This window comes from Podarcis vaucheri (genome assembly GCF_965113315.1).
Source record: "Podarcis vaucheri genome assembly, chromosome: 5".
Lineage (NCBI taxonomy): Eukaryota > Metazoa > Chordata > Lepidosauria > Squamata > Lacertidae > Podarcis > Podarcis vaucheri.
Genome location: NC_138763.1, coordinates 75,102,376 through 75,115,908, shown reverse-complemented (window position 1 = coordinate 75,115,908; position 13,533 = coordinate 75,102,376). Strand labels below are relative to the sequence as shown.

Sequence of the window (13,533 nt, the reverse complement as noted above, 5' to 3'; positions counted from 1 at the left end):
TTCAATGTACCCAGGTAACTCTGCACATATCCAGGCTTGCCTCAACTGCCCGAGTTTCATAGCCTGTAGTTGAGGGCTTGGCTTCACTAAGATACTGGGTGTATACAACGCAACACAAATATGTTATTTTTTGGTTCCCTGGCATTATGTCTTCTGGCAGGCCAAGTTTTTGAGGTTTGTAGAGGTTTTTTTGGTGGCATGGAAGAATATGTAATCATGGGAGCCTCAAATGCAGTCACAAGTGTGATGCAATTTGGGCATAGATTTTCCACGACCTCTGCTTCTAGTGAGAACAATGCCCCATCATTTCCTCTTTATTTTAAAGTTGCTGTTCTCTTCCCTTGTAGCATCAATGGGTGCAATCCAGCATAGCAAGATGTGGCGTTTGCCCGTTCTTTTGGAAATGTCTGTACAAATCCGCAACGAGTTTCAGGAGATGCTGAAGGTAGAGATCATAACCCCCTCAGACAGTCCCCGGGCAGCACCGGTAGTGCTGGTAGACAAACCTGACGGCTCTATAAGATTTTTTGTTGACTACCGAAAGTTAAATCACGTCAATAAGGCGAACGCCTATCCAATGCCCCACTTAGATGACTTAATTGAGACCAAAGGCAGGTGCCATTTCATTACCTGTCTAGACTTGACCAAAGGGTATTATCAAGTAAAAATGTATCCTGGGGACCAGGAAAATACTGCCTTTAGAAGTCCCCTAGGATTATATGAGTTTAAGGTGATGGCCTTTGGGCTAAAAAATGCGCCAGCGACCTTTCAAAGATTAGTGGATAGGATCTGCATGGATTAAGGGAGTTCACAGTAGCTTACCTGGATGATATTGCCATTTTTAGTCAGACCTGGTCTGAACATAAAGAGCACCTAGAGTTAGTGCTTGTTGTTGTTTAGGCATTTAGTCGTGTCTGACTCTTCGTGACCGGAGTTAGTTCTACAAAGAATTAAAGAGACGGGCTTGACCCTTAAGGCTAGTAAATGGCAGATTGGGGACTCAGAAATCAAGTACCTTGGACATATGGTGGGTGGAGGAATAATAATAAAGCCTTCAGAAACCAAGGTAGAGGCGATTACGAACTGGCCTACCCCTACGTCAAAAAAGAAAGTGAGAGCCTTCCTAGGTTTGGCAGGGTATTATCGAAAATTTATCCCTAAGTTCAGTGAACTAGCTGCACCACTGACCAACCTGACTCGCAAGAAAGAACCGGAGTGTGTTGAGAGGACATCGGCGTGCCAGCAGTCATTTGATGTGCTAAAGAATGCTGACTACCGGACCAGTCCTCATCGCACCGAACCATGACCTAGAGTTTATCATCTTTACAGATGCATCAAATGCTGGGATCAGAGCCATGCTGTGTCAGCCGGGAGAGGAAGACAACCTGCATCTGATCACGTATGTCAGCAAGAAATTGCTACCCAGAGAGAAACACCTTTCCACAATAGAAAAGGCATGTTTTGCTATCGCCTGGTCCCTACAGAAGTTGAAACCATACACCTGGGACCGGAAATTTATACAGTGGTACCTCGGGTTCGTTCCGGAGGTCCGTTCTTAACCTGAAACTATTCTTAACCTGAAGCACCACTTTAGCTAATGGGGCCTCCCGCTGCTGCTGAGCCGCCGGAGCACAATTTCTGTTCTCATTCTGAAGCAAAGTTCTTAACCCGAGGTACTATTTCTGGGTTAGAGGAGTCTGTAACCTGAAGTGTATGTAACCTGAAGCATATGTAACCCAAGTTACCACTGTACTGTGCACCGATCATTCGCCCTTGCTTTGGTTAAAGACAATGAGAACCAATAGCAAACTGATGAAGTGGGCCCTGTTGCTGCAGAACTTCAATATCACCATAAGAAGCATGAAAGGGTCCCTGAACATTGTGGCCAATGCATTATCAAGAAGACCCAATGGTGAAGGTTAACCATGGACAGTTAATAATTTTTCCTGTTGATAACTGAGTTGCCTAAAATGTATCGAAACCTCTGTATAATTGAATGTTTTGCTAATAGGCAATTGTTGTACTAGAGAGTATGGGAAGTTAAATGTATAACGTAAGTGTAAATATGTTTATTTGCTTTAAACGTCTAATGCCGTTTGATCAAGAGTGTAACTCTGTTCAGTTATCCCTCCTGATCAAATTTCCTTAAGGGGGGAGGGATATGGCTTTTGCCCGTTCTTTTGGAAATGTCTGTACAGGGGGAGAGAAAGGTTAATAGGTAAACCAATAGAAAAGCCAGAGGCGGAGCCTATCTGTTTTTAAAAGGCTTAGCCAGAGGTTTAGTCAGTTGGGAAAAAGCAGTTGGGGGAAGGAGCAGTTGGGAAAGCAGCTGGAAGACAGATGGAAATAGAGAGACAGTTAGTGCAGTTGGTTCTTGTGTGAGGGGAAGGACAACAGTTAGAGACAGGTTAAAATAAGACTAGGAGGGTAAAGGGTAACAGTGTTTCGAATGCATTTAAAGTTTATTTGTGTTTGCAATAAACGACAATCTTCGTTGTTAACTTGAGAACCCCACTGAGACTAAGTGTTTTACCGGGGAGAACCTGGTTGGCGGCAGCAGATTAGTGGTGTACAGGTCAATAGTCTGTGAGACGACCGGGGGCTCTGTTCGAATGCCACACAAGCATCTTCGCATGTAATGAGGCTTCTCCTTCCTCTCCTCCTGTCTCTCCTCCCATCTGCTCTCCTCCTGCAGTTGCTCACAAATTCTGCCCCATAAAGTTGGGGGATGCTCCAGAGTAGATTTTGCATGGGTGGGGGGGTATTGTAAGGAGGAGGAGAGGAAAGGTAAGTCTTGTTGTGCAAGTAGATTTTCACTATGCAAGCAGGCAGGCAGACATCACTAGATGTCACCAATTGATTTCTTTCTCAATTTTTGTCTTCTATAGAGGCAGAGGTGAGACAATGAAAGGTCATTCCCTGATCATCTTCCTCTTGCCTTTGACCACAGTATTAACAGTATGAATGATTTTTCTCTCTGGTCTCATCTTAGTAATTTTGGAAGTGCCTATAATGTATTCAGATCCCTAAAGATTTGCAAGAAGTTTCTGCATATATTGTAGTATAGTTAAGAAGCATTTATGAGATAACATTTGATCAAGAATTCATTGTCTTGTTTTAAATAGATTTTTTTCCCACTGCCTCAATGACAGATCACTGTTTTTACTCCTGATGCATAGGGAGAGCGTCATTTCAAAGGAGGCTAGATACAAATCATTTATCACTAAATAGGCTTTTGCCAGACAAGTCAATGGATATATTTTACAAGGTCTTTCTGACACTTGTGGAGGATGTAACGGCTCCTCATGCAGTCGATTGTCAAGTCACTCAACAAATAAAACTATCAGCAATTTTAGTTTAGAAAATGTAGAAACATCTCTTGCTTTTTCTCTTGCTAAATTTATAACTTGGAACCATTTATTTGAAGTGCACTGTTACAAGTGCATTTGATTGTTCCTCAAGCACTGCACTTCTAAGGGAACTAGGAATGTTGGAGAATTCCACCAGAAAAGGAAGTGAAAATTGCTGCTATTTCCATTCTTCTCCCAAGTCTGGAACAGGTAGCAATCCATTTAATATGACTGGTATTCAATCACAACATTCTTGGTTTTAGGGTTTTATTTACAGTTTACAACCAATTCCAAATTAATGGTGTGTTTTTGCTGTTTTAACGTTGTTTTAATATTTCATTAAAATGAATGATGTGGAAATAATTACATCATTGCAACATAAGGTTCATGGACTACAGTCCACTTCCAATCCAAGTAACTTTATTGTACTAGCCATTAGCCATGACAAATCAGAATCAAGAATAAATACAAGCAAAAGGTATGTCGTGCCACACATAATGGTCTCTATTTAGATCTCTGCGTCTCTCTTATAGTTCACTGCTATATTGTCCAGGGTCTTCTTTCTGATCTTTTTGGCCACCAAATCAAAAAGGGTAACATTATGAGTCCCTGAAGCGTTTACATCACTAAGAAGAAGAGGAGGAGGAGGAGGAAGAGGAGGGTCCTATGGTGTAGTGTGGTGTAGTGGTTAAGAGCAGTAGACACATAATCTGGTGAACCAGGTTCACGTCCCCACTCCTCCACATGCTGCTGCTGGGTGACCTTGGGCCAGTCACACTTTTCTGAAGTCTCTCAGCCTCACTCACTTCACATAGTGTTTGTTGTAGGGGAGGAAGGGAAAGGAGAGCCACTTTGAGACTCCTTAGGGTAACAATAAAGCGGGATATTAAATCCAAACTTTTCTTCTTTTTCCTGTGACCATTTCTGGCTGGAAGAGCCAGGAGCTTTTGATTCAGCTACTGGCAGGCTGCAGTAGCTGGCTGGTCAGCTATTGGGACTATACAAATCTGATTGTCATCTAGTCCAACTCCCTACAATGCAGGAATCTTGCTCACAACCGTCCCTGGGTAGGCTTGAACCACCTACTTTCTGGATAAGAGCCAGATACACTGACCCCTTGTGCCACAAGAGGTTGAGTCTTGAAGGTTGGCAGAGAGGTATGGAGAACCACATTTTACTCCCGAGCCACAGGCTCCTCATCCCTAGTATAAGCTTTTTGCTTTGGCCCAGTGAGGCAGCTTTTATGTTCTAAAAAAGCAGGCTGACTGCTTGACTTCACCACTCTAGGTTCAACACTTATCTCTAGTCCTGTGAAATAGCTTTCTGAGGTCAGATTACTGTAATCTCAATACACCAACCCGTTTTTTTCCTCCACAGGGAGCATGTAGCATGCAGGCTGAATTGTTGTAAAGCTGTTTTCCCCCTCCTAATTTAATCCTTTTATCAATAGTTTTAGAAGTTGCTTTATGATGATAAGTAGTGCTTATTGTGGATCTTATTTTAAATGTCAAACATGCCTCCTTTTTGATATGTAGTTAGATCTCATTGGACAGCATTATCATTTGCGAGCAGAATATGTATGTAATCATTTTTATGTTCAACTATGAATCACTGTATAAATTGTTTTAATAGATTAAAATATGTTATAAAACCAGATTAAAACAAGTTATAAAACCATATAATAATTTTAAAGGGACTTTATTTTATTAAGCGAGATTATGGCTTAGTATAATGTGAAATATAAATTGTCGGCCTAAGTTTGAGATTTTAAAGCAGTTGGATCTGCATTCATTAAGGGGCTTAAGTATGCAGTAAATACCCCATGCACTGGGCCTAGAGACAAGCCTTTTTAAACTTCAGTAACAAGAAATAATTGCAAAATAAAAATAATGCAATTTTGCTGGTTGAATATGGAGGCAAATAAAAATAATGCAAGTATTGGCTTTTGTTTAAATCCTTGCTAGAGGCAACTCTGAAGAGCTTAAATCTTGCCCACTAACAATGCCTCTTTAGCAGATGGTAGAATAGCTACTGACCCTTTATCTTCTTCGAAGGATGAAAAAGGTAGTCTTTTGTGGTCTTCTGGGTCCAAGATGTTGTGAAGTATGCATTGTTTGTGATTCTTTATTACTGGGTTTTTGATAAGCCTCCGGGTATCTGCTTTCCTGAGTGCTTATATGAGAGCAGGGGGACAGGGATGTGGTTGTTGATGGCCACATGGAACAGGGGGAGGATTGTGTCAAACATATAAAGGGAGGCCAACTGAACTCTAGCTCAGAGGGACTGGAAGAACTTTCCTAAATTGGGTCCTTGTGGAGCTACCAGAAGGGTTATGCAGCTGCCTGAGGTCTAAAGATAGGAAGGTTGCCTCTGCTTAATCATTTTGAAATAAGTCTGAACCCAGGACCAGCTCTGTCCATATAGTGAAGACTAAGTTTCAGGTAGCAGATTATTGGGTGCTGGGGAGCAGTTGTGAGGTGTTGAAGGACAGAGCTGTGTGTGCCACATGCCTGCCTTGCGTCACCTGCTTTCATTTTCGCCAGATGATGCTGTCCTATCCCCAGTGTTGAAGTTAGATCTACCTGCCAATCTAGTCAGGTTCTGTATGAGGAATGGGATGGAAGGGTGGCCAACATGTTGCGTCTTGTTGCAAAATGTCTGGGCTGCGTTCCGCCTTGCCTGTACCACCCGCTTCCAAAAACTGTATGTCTTTCATTAGTTTTGGTTTTCACTTTTAGAAAAATGTAGAAGTTCTACTTCACTGAAAGGGGAAATGCCTAATGCACAAATTATAAACTGACAAATATTCTTCTCAGCCCTAATTTATTATTAAAAAGGACTTTTATGGACAAGTTAATAGCAAATGGTATTAGCATGACATTTTTTCTGCAGTGCAAATTAATACTGGTGGTATGTGTCTGAAACAGTCGCACAGATGTTTGACTCATGGTTGTGACTTACACATCACCCAGAATGAGAAAATGCACCCCCTAAAGCAGTAGTTCTCAAAGGGAATGGCGTGCCATAGTGGTGAGGCATGAGAGGATGGCAAGTGTGGCAGGAAGAGTCAAGGACGATCAAACTCATTGATGTTTTTATGCATACTTAAGGTACAAATGTAAGAGCCTCATTTATAATAATTTTTTGGGAATGATTCATGTTCTTATGTAGCTGCATTAGGAGGGTTGGAGGCAGTGGCCACTGGGAAAACCGGGTCATTGGCCCGATCCAAAAGGGCTCTTCTGGTGTTCCTAGGAGGAACAGGATAAGAGGGCTGAGAGTGATGGAGCTGGAGAGGTGAGGATGTCTTTCCGCAGCTGACATTAAGTCAAGCCCAGTTGTGCTCTTCTTTTAATGGTGGTGTTGGTGATGGTTTGCTTTTTAAAAAATTAAAATAGAATCAGAACAAGACAAATTCTTGGAGGAATTTTTAGTTGTCTGTCATTTTAATCCTACCCTTTTCTCAAGGAATTCAGGGTACATAGCTCTTCTTCTTTCTCCTCTCCATTCTGTTTTATTCTTGCCACAGCCCTGTAAGAGAGTTCAGGCTCAAAGACTGGCCTGAGATCACCCAGTGAACTTCATGTGTGGATCTGAGCCTGGCTGCAGGGGCTCTTAAGTCAGATGTAATGTGGACACCACATAGGCATCTGGTAACTAAATGGAACCTCCATGTTTAGAGGCAGTGTACCTGTGAGTACCATGTGTTTCTAGATGGAGACAAACAGGAAATGGCCATCACCCCTCATAACAAGGTTGTGACCTAGTTTAGTACAGTAGTCATTATTGCTGGTACATTGTTTTGTACGCTGCTTGCTATGACTAGCAGTGACAAATACAGTATGGAACCAGATATTGACCATCTTGTTAGCCAAAGGCAGGCCCAAGTTTATGTTGATTAAAATCGTTCTTCATTTTAAATATTGTATTGTTTTTCCTGTTTTTTGTGTGCACTACAAATAAAATATGTGCAGTGTGCATAGGAATTCATTCATATTTTTTTTCAAAATATAGTCCGGCCCCCAACAGTGTCTGAGGGACAGTGAACCGGCCCTCTGTTTAAAAAGTTTGAGGACCCCTGGTCTAGAGAAAGAAGTCTGAGAACCATTACCCTAAAAAGAAATTAGTGATTGCATTAAAGTTGCATATGCTGATGCAGTAGTTGCCAACAGGGCTATGTTGCTCTCCTGTATTCCCAGTGCTGAACTGGCTCCTGTATTCCCAGTGCTGAATCTTAGGAAGGACAAGGTAGCAGGGATCTTGGCATTGTGTGGGTACAGTGTCAGGAGCACTGGATTAGCACTGCCACTGTGTCCACACCACACCAAGCTTCCCACTGTATTGGAGTACTTTAGTGCTAGATAGGAAGGTATATAAGCCTTAGTTCAGTAAAAAGAAATACATAGTACTAGAGAGTGTGGAAAAAAGAAGTTGAGAAAGTGGGTCTCCTATGCTCACCTAAATTTACTAGCAAATGTTGACAGATTAGGTTTGCTGTTGTCCACATTCTTAAGAAACAACACTTGTAGGACCTGGAAACTGGATGGAGACTTCACCTTGTCAGTGAATGAAAACAGATTATTCTCTGTGAGCTCAGACAGATAATGAGGAGTACATCATTTTTGAATAGTGTTGCTAAAAGGAACACAGGAGTTTGCAACCATTTATAGAGGTAGTAAAAATTAAGGAGGCATTGAAGTTGACAAGTATCAATCCCTCAGCTACTAGAATTGATGGGACTCTGAGTTTGTCTCCCCTGCATTGAATCACTTCAGTTAAAAGGTTGTCAGTGATTTAGAATCCATTTATAGAAAATGCATTCTGTTTTATCTCCTGTAGAAAGCACAGGTTTTCAGTGTCAAAGCTAACCTAATACAGTTCTCTTTATTATAAGACCACAGGTACATTTGTCAGATTTGGAAAACACAAATGAAATGCCTTTATTTTATACTCTGGGGATGGAAAACTTTGGCCCTCAAATGTTGTTTGGCTCCACCTCCCATCAACTCCAGTTTAGGAATACCTTGGTACAGTAACGACTATTTTTGACAATGCCAACCAAGGCTTTCATAATAGCTCTGAAAGCTGTCCATCACCACCCTATCATGCAGAAACTCTTCAAAAGTCCACCTTATCTCATTAATTTCTTTTTCTCGCACCCATCCACTCAATCTGGATGGTGCAATCAGGATTTGATAAGGTCAATTACTACTACTAAATTAATATAATAATGTGAGCAGAGCCAGTTTGCCGCTCAAATTAATATTTATTATCACAGCAACACAAAGAGTCCAAAAAGTAAATTGAGTGGTGTGGTAAAATGATTTTATTTGCCAAAGGGACATAGGTTGAGCAACTGAGTAATGCTTTACTTTGAGATTATTGCCAAAATAGTTCATGCATAGTTTCAATCCAATACAGTGGAAATTGTTATGGCTTCTACCATATTAAATGAGCTTATTTGGAACTGCCCCCATGTCAAGTAGTCAGATTAGATATTTTAAGATGCAAGATGGTGACCTCTATCAAGTGTTGCCAGTTTCAGCCACAATACCTTATGATATGATCAATTATAAGTAATTAATTTGTTGGGGTTGAGCCCCATTAATATCTTATACAGTGGTACCTCGGGTTAAGAACTTAATTCGTTCTGGAGGTCCATTCTTAACCTGAAACTGTTCTTAACCTGAGGTACCACTTTAGCTAATGGGGGCCTAACACTGCCGCTGCGCCACCGCCACACGATTTCTGTTCTCATCCTGAAGAAAAGTTCTTAACCTCAGGTACTATTTCTGGGTTAGCTGAGTCTGTAACCTGAAGCATCTGTAACCCAAGGTACCACTGTAGTACATTCTGGAATGTGCACTAGATTGACTTCATAGGCATCAACTATAGGGTATTTTATATGGGTGCTCAGCACTCAGTGCAGGCTCTGACGTGACTTCCTGTTTCTACTGAAAGTCGTGCCAGAGCCCGAAGCGACCTCTGAGACTATGCCGGAGATCCTAGTAGGCCTCTGATGCAACTTCTGGTCATGTTGGTTCTGGTCATGTTGGAGGTCTTGTGAGGCCTCAGACATGATCTCCAAGGCCCTGCCAGGCCTCGGAAGCATTTCTGCAGTGCATTGATGTCATGAAGTTGTGGCTCAGGTGCATGTGGGCACCCATAACCTGGGGCCCAAGTTGGCACCCCTGATTCATCTATAGATGCAGCTTTTTTCATCCATGTGTGGGTGTAATTATAGTCCTGTAAATAATATGTACTCCTAAAATATTTTGACATGGATTCTTGGAATAATACCGTTGTAAACCACCCTGAAAATGTCTAATTGAAGGGTGGTATAGAGTTTTTTTAACAGAGAAGGCAAAATTTTGCCCATTCCAATGCCTGGGGTGGCTGATCTTGTGTATATCTGAGACCCTTCCCTGGTAGATTGACAGATGATACTCATTGTCACTTGGGCTGCAAGCTATGATACTGCTTTGTTGAGGGTGAGGTTAGACTTGCTGATAATACATAATAGCCCTGTTGAGCTTTAACGTTTAATGGGCAATGTTTGGGCAACCTTGCTTTATGTTTAGTGAATCAACACTTCTAGGCCCCTTTGACCAATTCTCTTGTTGGCCAGAATACATTTCTGGGTTCTATGCTCTCCTTTACCTGTGGAGATTGCTATCTCCATTAAATTCGGGCTAAACTACCAGCTTTCCATGTACCCCAGTTCCTGCTACTCAGAAGGCTTTCAAGATGCACCAGTTTCTTCTAAGTCCCACAGACCAATGCATCCTACAATCTCATTGCCTAGGGTAGGCTTTCCAGCCTACTCTCTCATCTTAAACACATGGTTAGGAATCTATAGCCCTCCAGATTTTGCTGGACTATAATTCCCATTAGCCCCATGTAACATGAGCAAAGGTCAAGGATGATGGGAGTTATAGTACAACAACATCTGGAGAAACAGGCTAAGATCACCTGCTTAAACAGAAGAGAAATTGTGCCAACCATGTGTTTTCTCATTTCCCCGGTCACTTTTTTCTCAGTCATTTCCAACGAAACGACTGCAGTAGTTTACAATAGTTCTATATTCATAAAGGCTACACTATAGCATTTGCGTATTTGTGCTCATTTGACCATTCACCTGCCTCCCCCCATTTGATTTCAGTTACATTCTATGGTGCTTTTTATTTATAGTATGTAAGGATATGCACAGTGAAGAACAGATTTGCTGTTATAATTACTTTGTATTTGTTTAACTGCCTACTAATCACTATAGCAAATTCCAACATACTATATACCATGTTTACCGTTTTTGTCCTCCTATTTCTCATGTTTTAATTAGTTTTTTTATTGCTTAAGAAGAAGCCTTTTGAGTCTGAATTTAAAGAACAGTAATGATTGCTTTTCCTTTGGAAAAGTGTAAATCTGTTGGTGTTCTTGTATGATCATGTGGATTGTGCTATAATACACCAGAACTGCAGTGGCAATCAGGAGTACAAACAAAAGGCAGGAATGACTGTTATGGAATAAAGAGAAATTGAAGTATTTGTCAGATGCTGCTGGTGGTTGCTCGTGAGTAACCAGGCAGGACTCTGACCTGTCTTTTACAAGTTTTATTGTGCAAACTATTTACAGTGCAGATCTACAAAGTTCATGTCCGTCTTGGTCACTTGCAGAATCTGGGAGTGGCCCCTTCCAGCTTCTCCCACAATATAAGAACTTCAACACCCCAAGCCTCCTCCTCCCCTCCTTGCGTTTCACCCCTCTGCGCAAGCTGGGTGATGGAAGTGGCGTGCGTCCCTCCTGACCGGCCTGGCAAGGTGAGGCGCTGGGGCTCTCAGCAGCATCCATGAGCCCTTTCCTCGCTTGGCTGGCCCCTTCCCTCTCTTCTCCACTGGAGGTGTGGCTTTTCCCACCACTGGAAGAGGAACTGCTCCTCAGGAGTTTCGGAGGCTCTCTGTATCCCAACGGCCCCCCTGCCTCCCTTCCCTGTTCCGATGGCAGTCCCCTGACAGTATTGAAAAAGAACAAGCCTATACCCTGCCATCACTTCTGAATGGTTGTTGTTTAAGGAGCATTCTTTTTTTGGGGGGGGGGGTTCAAAACACCACCACCATGCTGTCTATGTATCTCCCCTTTGAAAGCTAGCATTAGAGTACTCAGTTAATTTTGTATGTTTTAAAAACACTGAAATTTCAAAAGTGTAGCTGTTCCACCAACTTTTCCTGCCTCCTGCACTTACATATCAACCTTTTCAAGCTGTACCATCAGCAGGTGCTGCCCGCTCAGTGATTATGGGCCTTGTCAGTGGTGGTTCCCTATTTGTGGAATGCCCTCCCTGACAAGGAGCATCTGTCTTCCTCATTGACTTTCAGAGGAATTGCAGATACTGTAAATATACTATATATACAGATTCTATTGACAACCTTGAAATGTTTTTTGCTGGAAGAAAAGGTGAAGTTTTAAAATGTGTTTAGATATTTTTAACTGTTTTCAATATGTCCCCCTACATATTTATTGTCTTGTCTGATCAGGCATGTGCTTGGCACCCTATCTGCAAGAAGGCTAGTGCGTTAAACATGTGGGGAAGGCATATCATGCTTCTGCTGCTAAATCAGGTTTAGAATGAGGATATTGCTATTTCCAGGTTACTTTTTGATCATTTGGTGTGATATAGGATCCCAGCTATGAGGTAGCAAGTGGCACAGCAACATAAATGCAGGATCCATCATGCAATGAGGGGTGGATAACAGCAATTGACAAACCTATCTTCCACAATTTCTTTAACCTTCTTGTACATTCATCTAGGCCAAATGACCATCACTATATCTTATGGGAATTAATTCCACAAGTTAATTATAGATTCTGTGGGGAAGTGCTTTTCTCTTCTCTGTCCTGAGTCTGCTGCCAATCAATTTAATTGAATGACCCCAAGTTCTTATACTGTGAGAGGATTCCCCCCGCCCCCGTCTCTCTACTTTATCCACGGCAGACCTTGAAATGTTGTAAGCTTTCCCTTTTCTCCTTTTTTGAGCCCTATGCAGGCTGTACAGTGAAGTGTAGAAAATAAACAGATGGGGGCAGGGATGAGGGCACTAGCTTCACTTCCTGTACCATTGTTCCCATCTCCTTCAACCTGCGGAGTTGCCACCTTTGGTTGGGCAAAATACGGGACAGGTTGGGGGGAGAGGCATTGGAGGGCACACACACACTCATGAAACCAAATCCTCCCCCCGTTTGTGAAGTGGGGTTCCCTGCATTCGGTCTCCCAACTCCCTCACCACCAGGCCCTGCTCTTCCCCTTGACTCACGTAGCTGGAAAGGAGCCAGGGGTAGATGGCCAGCTTCCACAGGTGAAAAGGTTCTGGCCAAAAAGAAGGTACAGTGGTACCTCGGGTTAAGTATTCTTAACCTGAAACTGTTCTTAACCTGAAGCACCACTTTAGCTAATGGGGCCTCCTGCTGCTGCTGCGCTGCCGGAGCAAGATTTCTGTTCTTATCCTGAAGCAAAGTTCTTAACCTGAAGCACTATTTCTGGGTTAGCGGAGTCTGTAACCTGAAGCATATGTAACTTGAAGCGTATGTAATCTGAGGTACCAATGTACTTTAATGCAGTTTAAGTCCATTCTATCCTTATACAGTATAATTTGTGTACATATTGTCCCTGATATTGCCTGATATTTAAGTGCTTTCTAAATGTGCCTTGTTTTCCCCCATTTTTTCCAACAGCACATTATCAGCTTTCCAACTGCATACTTCCTTCCATTGTGAAAACTGTTTAGCCTTACCTTGCTTTCTATTCTTTAGCCATTTACCAAACCAGCATCTTATCCCATGACTGCTGACTCAAATAGCTTTGGTGAGGGACTTTGTTAAAAGCTTTTTCAGTGTTCAAGTATATACAGGGTCTGCCAGATAACTCTGTGTACCCTACTGACACTCAACTATAAATTTCTAACTCTTGTGGTAATGGAGAGCACAGAGAAAATAACTTTTCGTACTTCTGAAAATGTCAGAAACGGTTTCCTGGAAATAGAAGCTCCCTGGAAGGCAAAAGCATATATGTGCCTCTCTAGAAAACTGCAGTTGGAGACCGTAAAACAGAGCTCTAAAAATAGACAATTCATTCTTTAAAATATGTCATGCAACTGCATGGAGGAAGTAACCACATTGATGCTCATGGCTT

General features: G+C 42.1%; 1 protein-coding gene across 15 annotated transcripts in view; it reads left to right on the top strand.

Annotated features, from left to right (window-relative positions):
* Window positions 1–13,533, top strand: part of LOC309532295 (uncharacterized protein) — a 472,441-nt gene that overhangs the window by 269,591 nt on the left and 189,317 nt on the right. For 2 of the 15 annotated variants that reach the window (XR_014219713.1, XR_014219715.1), the window contains one exon: window positions 1,330–1,399. The exons of the other annotated variants lie outside the window; for them this stretch is intronic. The gene's annotated coding sequence lies outside the window, so the exon portion shown is untranslated. The remainder of the gene's footprint in view (window positions 1–1,329; window positions 1,400–13,533) is intronic. 15 annotated transcript variants of the gene reach the window in all.